General features: G+C 40.1%; 1 long non-coding RNA gene across 2 annotated transcripts in view; it reads left to right on the top strand.

Moving 5' to 3' along the window:
• Positions 1-232: 232 nt before the first annotated feature.
• Positions 233-17,569, top strand: part of LOC140710644 (uncharacterized) — a 58,260-nt gene continuing 40,923 nt past the window's right edge. For both annotated transcript variants that reach the window (XR_012091742.1, XR_012091743.1), the window contains exons 1-3: positions 233-427; positions 624-707; positions 12,465-12,647. This is a non-coding gene — a long non-coding RNA (uncharacterized lncRNA). The remainder of the gene's footprint in view (positions 428-623; positions 708-12,464; positions 12,648-17,569) is intronic.

Below are 17,569 nucleotides of genomic sequence, written 5' to 3'. Positions count from 1 at the left end.
TACTGATGTTGAGATAAAACTCACTGCTTGTGGCATTCCAGCCAAGGTTTTTAAAAAGTTTCACAGGCCTTTCTGTTTAATGGTTTTACTAATTAAAATAGCTCCATGGTAACCAACAACCTAGACACCTTTTGGAAATGCATATTTAGGTTTGTTTGACTAGCAGTTGCTTATGGTGATGGAACAGTTAATCCAAGGATTGACAGTCTAAAAGGGAAGAACTAGACAAATATTTATGAAAATTATACTCTCAGATCAAACAGATCAAAATCTTGAGCTCAGTGCAATAATATAAGGTGTCTTTGTCTGGCATAAATTTTCTATTGTCTGCTATGCAGAGATCAAAAAGAAAAAAAACAAAAGAAACCTGCTAAAATGTTTCTCCACCTGCATCAACTGTCAAGCAAACCAAACCGGCAAACAAAAGGTAGGTTTGTTGCTAAAAAAGACTATTTGGAGATTTTGGGGTTTTTTTCTTATAAAATTCAGTCTGTCCTAGCTAAAATGTCAACATTGAAAATTTAACCCTAAACTCATTTGAAACTTGAAAAAATAGAAAAAAAAGAAAGAGGTTTTTTGTTTTTTTTTAACCAAATTGCTTCACCCACAATTTTGGTCTGCAGCCTTATTAGATTACCTATGAGGGCAAATAAAGTTTACCCATATGAACAGATCCCATCTTTGACTCAACTGTCTTCTATAAACTGGTAAGTCTATATGTTTTGTGTCTCATGCCTAAAATTCTAAAGTGAAAGCTATAAGATCTCTGTGTGTATGTATCTATGTCTAGGTGTATCTACCCATATGTGCATATATTATGTTATATGCTATATTTACATGTTATAATCTATCATACTCATCCAGAAATCCCTAAAGGAACTCTATTCAGATTGACTTAAATAAATGAGCACTCATGTAAAATATTTAGCAATTAACCCAAATACCTTTTAGTTTATATGACTTACACAAATCTTTGATAAGTAAGCTGGTTTTTAAAATGTTGGTAAAATAAAAAATAGAAATACCTTAAAATTTGTCAGCATACATTTTTGCCTGTGTTTACTGTTCAGACAGCTTTGTAGTCATCTCTACCAAACATTTTAAGGTGTTAGAGTTTGACATAAAGATTATAAAACTGTAAACCCAGCTTAAGACAAAATGATCTTTGTGCAATTCTTTGATATGTCAGACTAACATTGTTTAATAAAAACAAGGTAACTTTCTGTGTTGTCTTTACTAGGTTTCTGATTACTTAGGAAAACTGAGCTTTGAAAGTGTTAAGGTTTTTAAAGCCATATAACTTTCTATATTGCTTTTGAAGTGTTTATCACTCTGGTTAAATGCATGGCTATTAGTTTACAGCAACCTATGATCCTGTTTTGATCAACTGTTTCAAACCTTTTTTCCATCTTTGGCATGCTTCCCCAGGATCAAAATTCTAAATTAAATAATTTTGACCTAGATTTCACTTTGGAATTTTCCATGTGAGCCCCTGGAGAGTCTCAAAGGTTGTACTTCTCACCTTGTGGAGATATTAAATGATTAGGGCTTACTTGGTAAATTGTATGGGGAACACCGTCAAATGATAAGTGATGCTAGATCTTCTTTCAGTTCCATTCATGAATGTGTTTTTGATGTGAATGTTCCAAAATTTAATAAGACTCTTAGAAATCTGTCATCAGTCATAATTCTGGATATTATGTTGTGTGCAACAAAAATAACTGAATTTCCTTGTCAATTGCTGATTACAATGAACTTTCATCAGATTTTTAATCATGACTAGCCTAAGTTTTGGTCATTCACAGTTATTGTTTTGATTTTTCTCTAAAAGCACTTGTAATAAGCTACACTCCAAAATTACTTTTCATAGAAAATACTCTAGAAGTACTCTTAAATATAGGTTTTTAATAACTTTAAGATCAATGGACTAGATAAAAATTTCCCAGAACTCCAGTAAAGAAACTGATTAGTTCGTCAAATTGCTATTCAAGATCAAGCAAGACAAAAATTAATTATGTGAAACTGAAAAAATGATGAAGATAATGCTTTTGTGGTCTTTATTTAAAACATTTTTTGGTCAGGCAAGGCGGCTCATGCCTATAATCCCAGCATTTTGGGAGGCTTAGGTGGGGAGATCATGAGGACAAGAGATCAAGACCATCCTTACCAACATGGTAAAACCCCATCTCTACTAAAAATACAAAAATTAGCTGGGCATGGTGGCACATGCCTGTAGTCCCGGCTACTCGGGAGGCTGAGGCAGGAAAATTGCTTGAACCTGGGAGGCGGAGGTTGCAGTGAGCCCAGATTGCACCACTGCACTCCAGCCTGGCCACAGAGTGAAACTCTGTCTCATTAAAAAAAAAAAACATTTTTGATCCTTTGCTTAAATGTTTTGTTTTTCAGATTTAAAGAAATTTTCTCTCTCAAGCTATCTGTAGCTTACGGAAACTTGGTAAAGTATACTTTTGTAAACAAAGACGGATTCATTTGCTTTTTCTCTCCACTTGATTCCTCCAAAATTTGGAAACTATTCATAAGTATTCCTATGGCAATGTGGTTATTTGCATAAGTCCAGTGAAAATCTGTTCTCTCTTTACAGCAGGATACAATTAGAAACACTGGTTATATTGTCAAAGCTTTGATGGAAATGTCATTTTGAGAATGTGCATAGAATGCCTGGCTTCCCAGGCTTCTGGTTTCCAGCCTTACCATGAGTAGATAAAAACGATCACTTCCTGGAAAACTCAGGAACCCTAATAATTTAAATTTTAGATTTAGATTTTAATTTAGATTTTAGCAAAATCTAAAGTCTGCCTTGGTTTGGCTTTCTAACATCAAGAGGTTTTTAAATCTGAGATTCTTACGTGATCTATGTGGAGAGAAAAAGTTATGTTTCCAACAAAAAGCTAAAACATCTGTTATTGGGTTGTAGCTCTGCACTTTTTCAAGTTCTTGCTGTCTGCCTGTAGACTACACTAGATCCTGAATTTGTCTAGATTCCTCCAATCCAACCTTCTTCCATGAAATTACTAAAAATGGTAATTTGTTTCTAAAGCCCTATAAACTGAAACTTGACAAATTTCTAAAAACGAGTCCTGTGCCTAATGTATAGGCCACACAGAAAGTTCACCAAACTACCCAGTGCTATAACCAGAGACATTCAAACTACAAACCAGGATGAGAAAAGGAGAAAAGTTGACTATTTCTTTTTCTTTTTGTTTTCCTTTTTTTTTTTTTTGAGACAGAGTCTTGCTCTGTTTCCCAGGCTGGAGTGCAGTGGTGTGATCTTGGCTCACTACAACATCTGCCTCCCAGGTTCAAGTGATTCTCCTGCCTCAGCCTCCAGAGTAGCTGGGATTACAGGGGTGTGCCACCACACCTGGCTAATTTTTGTATTTTAGTAGAGATGGGGTTTCACCATGTTGGCCAGGTTGGTCTCAACCTCCTGACCTCAAGTGATCCACCTGCTTTCGCCTCCCAAAGTGCTGGGATCACAAGGGTGAACCACCACACCTGGCCAAAAAGTTGGCTTTTTCATACTGTTAACAGCTTTTCCCAAGACATCAGAATAGGACTCTATATTGTAATGAGACTCTTACCCTCTTAATGTCAACCTTTTTCATTTGACAGGATAATGGTCATTTGATTTATTCAATTGGTTACTTAGGTTCATGGCTCAAAGCCATTATGCAAACTGGTATTGTCATACTACTATTAATCTTACTTTGTGTTTTTCTTTTTAAACTTTGCATCTGTTACTTGCTAAATTTTGCAGAAATGCAATTCCTGGCAGAATAATGCTAGCTTAGCACTTTGAAATGATTACAAATGCCTATGAAACACAAAAATAAACTTAACAATGGACTCCAGGTATACTCAGCCTGAGAGCCACTCCCTTCAAACCTCTCTTGTTGCTTAAATTGTGGCTAAAAGGGTTTTAATACTGACGTCTCACTGTCGTTTGCTTTCTCCAACATTGGACCGTCTAGACCAGCAACCAAGAACAGGTTTATCTTAGCACCAAGGAATATCAGAACCTCACTACAGGATGACTTATTAGTGATGCTTTTGGAGAAAGAACTTGATCAAATGGGGAAAATGTGAAATTTGTCAGAATGAAAATGGAATCACTTATGTTAAAAAAAAAAAAATTGACAAATAGAGCTGGAGAAAGCAATGAAGAGAGAGTTTTGCTGGGCACAGCAGCTCACACCTGTAATCCCAGCAGTTTGGGAGACCAAAGTGAGCGGATTGCTTGAACTCAGGAGTTTGAGACCAGCCTGGGCAACATAGTGAAACTCCATCTGTACAAAAAATTAGCTGGGCATGGTGGCACATACCTGTAGTGCCAGCTACTCAGGAGGCTGAGGTGGGAGTATCACTTGAGCCCAGGAGGCAGAGGTTGCAGTGAGCCGAGATTGTACTACTGCACTCCAGCCTGGGTGACAAAGTCAGAACCTGTCTCCAAAAGAAAAAAAGAAAAAATAAGAAAAAGAGTTCTATGCATTAATGCCTAATAACAAAAACTATCACAAAAGATTCTGTAGAAACTGAAATCTTGCACAAAGGTCATTGCAATCTTGCAAAAAAAAAAAAAAAAAAAAAAATACACCTGCAAGAAAATCTGCCCAGCAACTGCCTGTACAACCTTGGACTGACATCACTCATTATTGATCCTTGTAACAAAGGATAATTATCTTAAAACAATTATGAAATTATCTATTTTTTCTTTAAAAATCTTTGTCTTCCTTTGTCTCCCTGAATATGAATGTGGTTTACTATGGCATGCATTTTTCCATTGTGATGCCCTATTCTAAAAAATACATAATTTTTTGCCAGACACAGTGGCTCACGCCTGTAACCCCAGCACTTTGGGAGGCCAAGGTGGGCAGATCATGAGGTCGGGAGATCGAGACCATCCTGGCTAACACGTGAAACCCTGTCTCTACTAAAAATACAAAAAAAATTAGCCGGGCGTGGTGGTGGGCACTTGTAGTCCCAGCTACTTGGGAGGCTGAGGCAGGAGAATGGCATGAACCCGGGAGGAGAAGGTTGCAGTGAGCCGAGATCGCGCCACTGTACTCCAGCCTGGGTGACAACAGAGCAAGACTCTGTCTCAAAAAAAAAATAGATAGATAGATAGATACAGATATAGATATATTTTAACCTCTCTCGCTGTGTGTTTTAGGTTGACAGCATGAATCATATTCTTAACATCCTATATTTTCAAATATCTGGATTTATATTGGATAATAATTATATTTAGTTGCCAAATGTCCTAAAGCTCATCTCAGTGCAAGGACTTGGTGTCTTTTGGAGTTAACTGGTTCAGCGTCCAATGCATTGGTCAACATCCCACATTAAAACACTCCATGACACCATTTTCTTTTCTTTGGCAGGAAAGGATATGAGAATGGAACACATACTCACACATGCAATTAACTAGTTATACCATAGGCCTGCCAAGGGGCACGACACCTGAATTTGGCACAAAAGTTGTTGAGCAGTAGCTAATCTCTTCTTAAATTGGTGATGAATTCATAAGCTTTGACTGTGGCCTAAAGGTGATCCCAGTGACAGGAGTTATTCTTAAGGTTGGATAAGTCCTTGGGTGTCTGGGCAGCTGTTGTTCTCTCTGCTCTTAAAGGCAGGCTATCCTTCCCTTACTCCTCCTCCCAGGACACACCCCTGAGGTCTCTCTGCCATCTTTCCAGACTTCACTTGGTTGAATCATCAAGACCCCACATCACCTCCTCTGGAAATGATTACTTCTGAGAGGAAGCCTTCCTTGCTTGTCTGTCCCTTCAACCACACTCTGTATCTTCAGCATCTAGCCCAGTACCTAGTCTAAAAATAGATGCTCAATAAATATCTGCATAACTAACAAATGAATACCACTCATTTCAACCTCATCTACTGCTTTGTCTTGTTCATTTAACCCAATTTTTTTTTCTGAATTTGACTGCAAATGCATTAAGGGTAAGATGTTAAAATGTGTTGCTTTCATAAAGAGTCCGTATTTGCAGTTTTGGTTAGCCGTTATGTGTTTGTGAATTCCTTGAATCCTTCTCCAAAGCACAAATCTCTTGCTTAAGAGAGGTCATTTTTAGAAGAACCCAGTCTTATATTTTATCATAATAAATTGTGTGTAGGGACTAGAGAGAAGAAAACCATATGAAGAGATGCCTTGGATGAGCCTCAGGTCCATTAACTCATTTTTTCATTTCATTTTCATAATAACCTCACTGGATTAGTGAAGTTGGTGGCACTAATCTGCTAGGTTGGTTGATTATCTTTAAAGCCCATGTTCATAACATCTATGTCACTCCTAGGAGTTCAATTATGAGTAAATGAAATATAGTGAATTCAAATTTAAGCCATGTTGAATCCTGAGCCCTCAAATATCTTTAGAAGCAGGAGGATATCTATGTGCAGGCAGAGGCTGCATAAGACTTAATCAAGTCCTAGCTGGTCTTATCTTAAGTGGGCCTCCCTAACCCATTGTCCACATTCTGAGCTGCTTTTGAGATTGGGCAATTAGTATTTACCCTAGTGTGAATTAGAAAAGAGTCCTGTCCAGGCAAAGTACTAGGGATGCACAGCTTGTTGAATGGATGGCACTGTTGTTCAAATTAGGAAAAGCATCTCCTCTGGGCAGATAGCTGAGAAGAATTGAGTCTGAGCAGGATTCCAGGCTGTCTCTCTATTTTCTGGGCTCCCTCTCCATTTCCAACAGTCCTGGTGACTCTGCTCTCCACCTTCTCAAATCTTTGAGGTCTCAGCCGTTCATATTTGCAGGAAGCCATCCCTCTACAGGAACCTGTAAGCCACCACTGGCCCTAATCCTTATCTCTATAAAGATCCCATATACAGATTTACTCTCTTCTCATAGTCCGTGTATATGGAAAGGACAAGAGTCCTTTCCAGGTTTTTAATTTACTTTTGTCCCATTACAATTAATCACTCAGATGTTGTGAGACACACAAAGTAATTGGCACCTGCAAGCCCTTGGGATTACCATTACCTCTTCTCATAGTCACCTGAAAACAGATTTCAGTTTACATGAATGTGGTCCCTAAAACAAAAATAAAAGGTTTAGAGTGATTTTCTCTCTCTTTCCCAACCCTTCTTGCTGCAGTCAGTCTGTACAACTCTCACCATTCTTATCCCTGCAGAGCCAGCGAGATGACTATTCTCTGGTAAGAAGCAGTTGTACCTCCGTCTGATCAAGGCATGTGAGTGGCAAAAAGAGAGGGTGTGTGGTAGTTGTGAACTGCTGGCCTTCCCTTCTGTTGCCTTCCCCACCCATAACCTGTACTCTCCTTTCCCCTCTATCCTTTTCCCTGTCAAATACTAACAAGGCAGATTTCAGCTTCTTAGAGTAGAAGATATCTTGGCTGTGCCAAGATAAGATGGATGAGCATCAGCGTTGACTGTGAGTTTGAGTTCCTGTAGGGCCTTGAGCTTCTTTTGAAGGAATATAATTCCACTCAGTCATCTTCTGGCCTTTCCAGGAAATTCATCCTGTCCTAGCTTTTACTAGAGCAGAGACCTCTTGTGTTTCCTGCTTCTACCCCATGCCCAAATTAGTGGTTCAGGCCCCTGGATGAAAACTCATAACCTTGTGAACTCTGTGTCCTAATCTTCAATCCCAACCTCAGGACAGAACTCATGAGGATTGGGCCTCAGGCTTCCACAGTGTCAACAATAGTGATGTGGAAAGGGGAGCCCTGAGATTCACAGTGGGTTCTCCAGGCTTTTTCCTCTTCATAAGTGCAACATAATGAAATAAAGTATCTCCAATGGAGAAGCCATAAATACTTGGGGCCCAGATTCTCACTGGGGCTGGGATTCCTGGAGTATCTCACCTTAGTAGGGTAACCTTTACCAGTCTGAAGTTTGCCTTCAGCTTGGCATGTTCGTATCTTCACTGTCATCTTATTCATGAGTGATCAGACCACTGGAAAATGCCTCCAGCTTATAACCTTATTGAAACAGATTTGTGTCAGGACATTCTATTTCCATACATTTATCAACCGAAGGGTTAACGATGTTACGTCAGCCAGTCAGAGCCTCTTTCCCAGGAGAGTAATCTGACTGGAGAACATAATTCTTAGCAAAAATTTGCTTGGAAAATATGGGTTCAGTAAATAGAACTGGACTATTTTAGGAGACACTTTGTTCAAGCTGATAGCTAATTTGTCATTCATTTCAACTAAGATTCTCTAAGGGGACTGTGTTAGTCCATTTTGCACTGATACAAAGGAATACTCGAGACTGGGTAGTTTATAAAGAAAAAAGATTTATTTGACTCACGGTTCTGCAGGCTGTACAAACGTGGCACCAGCATCTGCTCAGCTCCTGGTGAGGTCTCAGGAAGCTTTTATTCACGGTGAAAGGCAAGGAGGAAGCAGGGATGTGACATGGTGAAAGAGGGAACAAGAGAGAAAGGAGGAGGTGCCAGCCTCCTTTAAACAACCAGCTCTTGCATGAACTAATAGAGTGAGAACTCACTTATCTCCAAGGAGGTGGCACCAAGTCAATAGTGAGGGATCCACACACCCTGACCCAAACACTTCCCACCAGGCTCCACCTCCAAGATTAGGGATCACATTTCAACGGTATTCAGAGGAGACAAATATCTAGACTATATCAGGGACCAAGTATTTGCATCGTCTTTCTCCTTGCAGCTTGCTTGAGGATCTTCTGCATTTTTTACTGCGAACCATGTCCTGAAACAACACTTTGTAACTTGTGATGACTTTCAAGTTTGTGTATAAAACTTTGGATTGCACTGAGATTTACCACGTCCTGGTAATACATAGAATGACCCCTTAATCTTCACAAGAAGGTACTTCAGTTTATTCTGCATTACACATTTTTCTACTAAGTTGTTAACACTTTTCATTTGCCTCAACTTCCATACACTAAAGGATTTAGTCTTTTTATCATATATGTTGGAAAAAATCTTTCTCAGTTTGTTTTGCCATTTATCAATCATAAGTTTTAAATTTTTTCATAATAAAATTGATCATTCTTTTGTGGCTTAGAAGATTAGATTGTCAGTCTTAAGAGTAATAATTAAAATGCCTGAAGTGAAGGGAGAAAAGGGAAGTTGAGGCAGTTGCTCCTCGAGGGCTGAACAAATTACAATAAATACAGAGATTATATATGCCCATTTTACCTATGTATCTATTATCTACCTTATAATCCACCCATTCATCTATCTACCATGGTACTAATAGAATGTGCTTTGAAGATCTACAATTACAGGGAATGTAATTAAGCAGAGGCTCTAATGCTGCACTCTGAAATCCATCTGGGTGTTTCCTAGGGATCTATGCCCTCCTTCTGCCCCACCCTCCCACCCCACCTACTCCCTGGCTACTCCCAGTCAATGACCGATCACAGCAGGGACACTAAGGCAGGCTTGTTCCTGGGAGATGCAGAACTCCTCTGACAGCAGACTTGCGCCTGAGGACTCCCAGCAGCCTTGCTAACTTTCCTAGACTATACAACAGTCTAGAATAATTACACCTAATTTTCCTTTTCTCTCTTTTTTTATTCAGAGTCAGACATACATGGCAGTATGATGCTCTCCCAGTATCTCTGGATCCTTCCTCACTTTATCTCACAAGTATTTGTCCTAATAAGGTCCTTGCACACTTAATCTTATTTTGGTATCTGCTTCTTAGAAGACTTTGGCTAATATATTATGAGATTCTCTCATTTCTTAATTGTGTTGCAGCTGCCTACATCCTCACGGTAATTGAGGTCAATTTGCTCTCTTACATCGTGATTCCTTTCTTTTCCTATTGACCCATTGGCATGAGGAACCCAGAATGATGAGGTGGTACTCACAGCTTTGAGTACTGAGGACCCTTACTGGCTCCTCCTATGAAAATGTCCCCCTGGTCCCCACTGTCCAGGAGCTAGCACTTCTGATTCAGCGGTGCCTGAGGTTATGGGATCAGGAAGTGTGCAGTCCACAGTGGGTCAATGGGATTGATCATAAGAGAGGCTACTACTACTTCCACTCATCAGTTTGCAGATCCATGTATTCTAGATATTGGTGTATATCTTATATATACCATATATAATGAGTGTACATACTGACTGAGGACAGTTCCAATCCTACAGTGTCTTGTCCACAGTTAGTGACTTAGATTAGCCTTTGAAGGCCTTTCCGTTGTTCTAGTAGCAAATGAAAGGCTTCCAGTGTATAGTAGGACCAGTGGATCCCATGGTAATACTTCCATGACTCTACCTCCTTTGCCATAAAATGAGTCCCTTGATTGAAGCAATGTTGTGCAGAAACTAGTGCTGACAATTCAGTCATTCTGTAAACCCTAAGGTAGCAGTGCTGGAAGAACCATGCAAGTAAGAAGGCAGAACATATTTAGTAAGGAGAAATCACTGCCTCCTCCAGGAGTCCATATAATCAGCCTGTGCCCAAGAGGCTGGCTGCTCTCCTTGAAGAACGGTTTATACTGAGTGTGTTCAGGGCCAGTCTCTGCTTCTGGAAAGTTGGGAATTCAGTAGTGCAGATAGCTAGATCAGTGTTAATGAAAGGGAGTACATGCTGTTGGGTTCATGCACAGCCTCCATTGCTGGCTATCACTGGCCATTGCATGAGCTTGTGAGTAATCAAAGGGAGTCGTTCTGTTTATTTTGTTTCTGCATGCCTTCCCTATGGTGGTTGCTCTCCTTGTGGGCACTGATGTAAACACAAAGATCTGCACAACTTCTCCCCACTGCCACAGGTCCATCCACCTGTCTTTTTCCCAGACCTCCTACTCTCTGATCAGTTGTGGCAGCAGGGGGGAGGGGGGTGTCACACACTTTTAAACAACCAGAACTCAGAGCAAGGACTCACTCATTACCATAAGGAGGGCACAAAGCCATTGATGGGATCCGTCCCCATGACCCAATTACCTTTCACTCAGGCCCCACAGCTAACATTGGGGATTACATTTCAACTTGAGATTTGAAAAGGACAAACATCTAAACTATATGTCTTGTATGGTGAATTAGGGTTGTAGGTTTTTTGCAGTGACGTGGGGCCATAGGTTCAGGCCATAGCCATTTGGTCACACAAAAGCAGATGGCCACGGATTTTTTGTATGAGTCATCAGGGAGTCTCTGGGCCCTGCGAAGGCTGTCCCAGGAAGGACTTAGACTTGGTAAAGAGGAAGCTCCTGCCCTTTCTGGACCTCACTCTGTTGGATCTAGGCTTTGAAGAGTCTATTTATGCTTGAGGGCACTACCAAGCTGCAAGGAAAAGATAGCCTATGCCACATGAGAATTAGGTGTGTGTCAGAGTCACATTTGAGACTTCTAGGCAGTTTGACATTTGAGAAGGAAATAGATGCTGGCTGAATTGTTGGACCATGACATCTGCCCAGGCTTAATGTTCCCTAAGGACTCTGCTAATAGCATCCATAAGACACTTTACTAATACACAAGGGGTCACAGGGCTTTGATATTATCCTGTGTGCCTTCCACCCTTGACATAAGTATTTGGTTTAATTTGCTAATACCAGACCGTCTTTGTCAATTAGGCATCATCCCTACCCTTTCCGCATTCTCCTCTGCGTTGTAGGGGGGTCTAGAACATCATTTCCCAGTGTCACTTTCCTGCATGGCCTTGGGTTAGAGTCTGCCAATTAAAGGCACTCACATTTGGAAAGCCGAAGAGAAGTCAGTATCCCTGTTGGCAGCTGTGAACAGATGCTTGGACATATGGCAGGCATACGATTTGCTCCAACTTCCAGGCAGCCTCCTGAGAATCACCTGCTTTGGTATTGTAGACAGCTGGGGTTATTGTTAGCAGCTTTACTGGAATCCAGCCCTTCTTAATTTCATGAAGGTAGCAGCAGTTTTCATATTGCTTCCCCAATCCTTCTAATCATTGTGTAAGCTTCTGATTTCCTGTTTTAAAACCCTTTATCCTTGCAATGCAGATGTGCTTCTCTTTCACTGAGAGAACCCTGACTGATAGAACAGTGCTGCAGCCTCCCCTCTCCCCTCGCTTCATGATGATCATAGTGGTGGTTGGGGGCGACCTTTAGGAGTGAGAACTCCTAGCAAATTTTTCAGTATAGCAGAGCAGGCAGCTTCCAGATAATTCTCCAACTCTGTGACCAGAGACCCTTTCTGTACAATAGCAGTCACCCCTGGTGGTGCAGAACAAATAGGATTAGATTTTATTTCTCCTCTTGTGGCCTTCCATTGGCTAGAGTTCAGCATGGCTGAGGTACTTCACTTAAGATGATCTAGCTGGCTAATGCATGACCTGGCTGTAGTCTAAGATATTTGCGTGAATTATGCAGAATGAAAGAGATAGATATTCACTCTTAGACTCTAAGCCATATGGGGAGTGCTTCCTCAAGCAAACAGATATGAGTGTCACACAAGGAACTTGTCCATTATCACAGATCTCATATTTCCTTTGTTTTTAGCACAAATATGCCCTTAGGGAAGCTGATTGTCAGGGATAGAGGAAACTAAGGACAACGTGGGGATGTGGATGTCTCAGTGTATGCCAGCCTTGTTATATGATGAGAACCACTGCAACAGACACTGCTGGTGCCCTGTCTGTTTTCCCTTTCTGCACTCAACATTCCCACAGACAGCAGCTGAAGGTAAGTACCTGTGACTACACTCGAGGGCTTTGGCTGGCCAAAGGACATTCAGCTTGGGAGCAGGGGAGGCCAGAAATGCGAGGGGAGTTCTCAACTAATGATGGGAGCAGGTGGATAAATAATCCCATCTTCTTTGCCCACCACTGGGGACAAATCTGGGGCATGCTTTATCTCTGGGTCAAATTCCATGAAAATTTCTCTGGGGAGACTGAGCCCCAGTAGCTAGAGTTGCCAGATTTAGCAAACAAAAATACAGGACACCCACTCAAATGTGAAGTTCAGATAAATGATGAATAATGTTTAGCATAATTATGCCCATTGTAATGCTCAGGACATACATATATTTAAAAATTATTTGATGTTTGTTTGAAATACAAATTTAACCAGGAGTCCTGTATTTTATCTGCCAAACCTACCAGGAGTCCAAAGCAGTTACTTGCTCGTTAGAGCTCCCTGTATTGGCTCCCTGCCCTTCTGTGTCCCACATCCACCCAGCTCCTTGCTGGAGCTTCCTGGGGTCACCGCTGAATTAGACTGCTTGCCCTCCATCTCACTCTTAAGAGTCTGATCAAACAGCTCCTCTCAACTATTGCAGTGGTACTGGGAGGTCCTCAGAAATGAAAGCCCTGAGGATGCCTTGAAATGACTATGGTTAACTTTCTGGAAGCTATCAGTACAGTGGCTCAAAATAAAACTTAAGCTTAGTTACAAGAGAATAAAGCTACATTTCTTGAACAGCTGAGTTTGTTGCCTGAGGTTCGTACATGTAGTCCATGTCTTAAATCTTCACAAAGACGCTATGGGCTAGACACTATTATTCTATGTTTAACCATGGCCATTTCAGGATGCCAAGTGATTTGCTCAAAGTCATAACTAGTAAGTGGCAAAGCTAGGATTCAAACCCAGACGGTCTGCCTCCAGAGCCTGTGGTCTCATTCACGTAATACATTGGGAACCATGCGGGGAAAAACTAGGTTTTAGTTATGCCACCAAAAGATGGTTAGGGTCTCGACTAAAGCAGTGGCAGCAGGGATCCAGGGGAGGTTGCTTTGGTTGCACCTGTGGGTTTTGGTGGCTGACTGGTTATGAGAGTCGTGAGAGTACCCCCTCAGTTTTATCTCTTTGCCCCACATTCCAGCAGCACTGGCCTTCTTTCTGGTTCTCATAAGTATTCACGTCTACACCCAAGACATAATACGCTCTTCCTTGTGCCTAGAAGTCTGTTTCTGGCCCTCTTCTTTGTCTATCTCACACTCATCTTTCTTTCTTTTTTTTTTCATTTTTATGACATTGGCTTTTTATTCTTCCATACAATTTCCCTAATATGTATCCAAGTTGTTGCATTTATCAATAGTATTTTTCTTTTCATTGCTGTGTATTTCATGGGATGTATTTCATAGGATGGATATCCCTCAGTTTGTTTAACCATTTACCATTGAAGGACATTTGCGGAGTGTCCAATTTTCAGCTTCATAATTAAAGCTTCTATGAACATCTGTGTATGCATTTTTGCATTAAAATAAGTTTTCATTTCTGTGGGGTTTATGTCCAACAGTCTTAACTGCTGGGTGATGTGGTAAGTTCCATTTTTAGTTTCAAAAGGAATTGCCAAACTTTTCCACAGTTATTGTATTATTTTAAATTTCTACCAGCGGTCACACTCATTTTTCAAGCCTTGGCTTATTTTTTTTATTGTGGTATAATATACATGACATAAAATTTACTCACCATTGTAACTATTTGTAACTGTTCAGTTCCGAGGCATTAAGTACATTCACATGGTTGTGCAACTGTCACCAGTGTCCATCTCCAGAATATTTTCATCTTGTCAAACTGAAACTCTAAACCCATTAAAGAGTAACTCCCCATTCTCTCTTCCTCCAAGCCTATGCAACCACCATTCTATTTTGTCTCTATGAATTTGACCACTCTACTTCATAAAATGACTTATACAGTATTTCTCATTTTGTGACTGGCTTATTTCGCTTAGCATAATGTCCTCAATATTCATCCATGTTATAGTATATTGCAGAATTCCCTTCCTTCCTTTTTAAGGCTGATTAATATTCCATTGTATGTATGTATCACATTTGGCCTATTCATTCATCCATTCACAGACACTGGGTTGCTCCCACATTTTAGCTATTATGAAAAATGCTGCTATGAACATGGGTGTACACATCTCTTTGAGCCCCTGCTTTCAAGTCTTTGGGATGTACACCCAGAAATGAAATTGTTGGATCATATGGTAAAACTGTTTTCCATGGTGGCTGCACCATTTTACATTCCCACAAGAATTCCATTCTCTCCATATTCTCAGCACCTCGGCTTATTTGTAGTTTCTTTAAGGAAGCCTCTTCTGACCCTTTTTACTAAGCTTACTGTCACCCCCTATCCAATCTTCATGGAGCTTATCATAGTTGAAATTTAAATGTTTATTTTTATGATTATTTGCTTAATGTTTGGCTCCCCACTGGACTGCAAGATCTATGTGAGCAGGGATCATGGCTACCTTGAATGTAGTAGCTTTGTTCCCAGTAACCAGCTCAGTGTCTAGCACATCATAGGTTATTGATGTTTCTTCTGGATAAATGAATGAATTATACTTCTACTTTGGGAGAATGGGTAGAAGGTGATGGGGTTCGTACAATGAAAATGCAAAGTGAGTTAAGTAGTATGGAGTGGTCATTACAATTCCCTAATTGGCTGTCTGGGTCCCTGTCAGACCTGTTGTTCCAAATCCCCACTAGCTGTCTCGGTGTCTGACCCAGGATAGGACAGATGAGTTTTTATGACAACTGAAAAGAGTCTGTAGAGAATGGTTATTTTAAATGACCTCAAAGGTGCCTTCCTAGAAACAAATCTCTGGGAAGTCAGAAGACAGCAGCATCTTGGGGGTCTGCCATTCCTCTAGACACAAGGATTTTCCATCTGGTGACCACATTCATGCTTACTAAAGAGCCCCTCAGTCCTCTAAGGACAAGAGAAGAGCAGTGTTTCAGTGTATGGTCCAATTAGTCCTTAATGGTTTTTTAGTTGTTATTTGGCACTCAAGACAACCCATCTGGATTTAAATCATGTATATGTTTCTCTGAATATATATATATTATACATTATATATTATTTCATATGTTTTAATATATTAATGTATTTTATATATAATATTTAAATAGTATAATATATAATACTATATATAAAATACAAAAATATGTATCCTTAGTCAATCAAGTGCATCTGGCCATCAAAAACAACCTTGATGCTGGAAGAGGTCTTGGAGACCATCTTGTTCAACCTGTAAATTTTGCAGGTGAAATATCTGGGCTCAGTGAGATGAATTTTGTCCATAGTCCCTGTAATTTAGGAGCAGAGGAAGAACTTTGATTCATCTTTCTACTCTAAGTTCAAGTAGGTTTTTTCCTGACTAGATAATGGCTATGTCAAAACAAAAATTATACCAAAGTTAAATGGGCAAAGGAGGCTTTATTCAAGGTTGTTGCAATAGGAGATAGAGGCCAGAACTCAGTCTGAACACAATTCTGCTGAAACAAAAGGAGTTTTTAAGAGACAGGGTAGGGAGGAGTATTATAGGCTATCCATGTTTGCTAATAAACTTTACCCAAACAAAAATTAAACTCTCTCATGTCTTCATGACAGGAGGTTAGTTTCATAACTTGGAGCAAGGCACCCACTGAAGTGAGGTTCCCACTCCCTCCACCCTCGACAGGAACTGGAAGACAAGGCACTGCCTCCCTTGATGCTTACATTTCAAAGAGATGGCTCCGAGGTCCTTAAGAAGGACATTCCTGAGTTATAAAATTAGCAAGAGGCTTCAAAAAAATACTTACCTCTCAAAGGGGCAGAGAAGGTATTTACAATTACAGATTTTCAAAAGTAAGGGCTCTGAGAAAAGGGAGGTCATGGGGCTCCAGAGTCAGGAAGAAGCCTGTCTAAAGTTTAGTGAAGCTGAGGGGAATGTTAAGGCCATCTTGGTCAGATACCACAATATCTACAACTTATTCTCATTCCAAGATTGTCCCTTTTCTAGAACTTTCAACTCAGCTGTAAACAGGCATATTTTTCCAAGTTTCCAGTGGTTCACTTTGAATCACTATCAATGAATGACAGTGGCATGGCACAGACCGTCCTTCAGTGGTAACTCTTCCACATCCCTGCCAATGTCACCTTCCATATGGATTCCCTCCTTTCCCTCCCTCTCTCACTTCCTTCACCACTCGTTCCTTTTCGAAAATTAACTTTCCAAATGAAAATTGTCATTGTTTCCCACCCCTTGACACATTTTGAGTCAGTTATGTAAGAAAAACCAAGCCTGTCCAGGTGAAGAGAATATTTTCTGGCCCCAGAAGGTTGACATCCCCATCCAGGGGCAGAGGGCGGGAACTGCTGAGATGGAATTGTGGTACCATCATGGCAGCCTGTTCTGATCTTGCAATCCAACCCAGCAGCCCACTCTGACCCAAGCAGAAACAGTGCCTTGATAACTGTGCTTGATTGTTCCCTGTTTTCTCATGTTGGCATCTTTCTGTTCATTATGATTATAAACCAGCTTAAATACCTGTTCAAATATCTCATTTAATTTTATTAATCCATTCAAAAGAGATTAATTGAGGTTTTTTCCCTGAAATTTCAAAATTCTTTCACTGAAGCCAAATCCACAATAGATCATTAATAAATATTGGTTTCATGAATGACTTAATGTCATTGTTTATAAACATTGTTTCCTAATATTTATACTCCTACATGATTAAGAATCTGCCAGTTAGTCATTAAACAAGACTTGTGTAAGTATGGAAAGAAAGAAGATAAATTGCATCAAGTTCTATGCAATGTTTTCACTTAAGCAGTGTTTTCCAACTTTTTCTTTCCTCCTTCTCCTACCTCTTCCTTTACTTCAACCAATAGAA

The sequence above is a fragment of the Chlorocebus sabaeus genome, chromosome 29 (genome assembly GCF_047675955.1).
Source record: "Chlorocebus sabaeus isolate Y175 chromosome 29, mChlSab1.0.hap1, whole genome shotgun sequence".
Lineage (NCBI taxonomy): Eukaryota > Metazoa > Chordata > Mammalia > Primates > Cercopithecidae > Chlorocebus > Chlorocebus sabaeus.
This window is presented reverse-complemented; position numbering and strand designations above follow the sequence as displayed.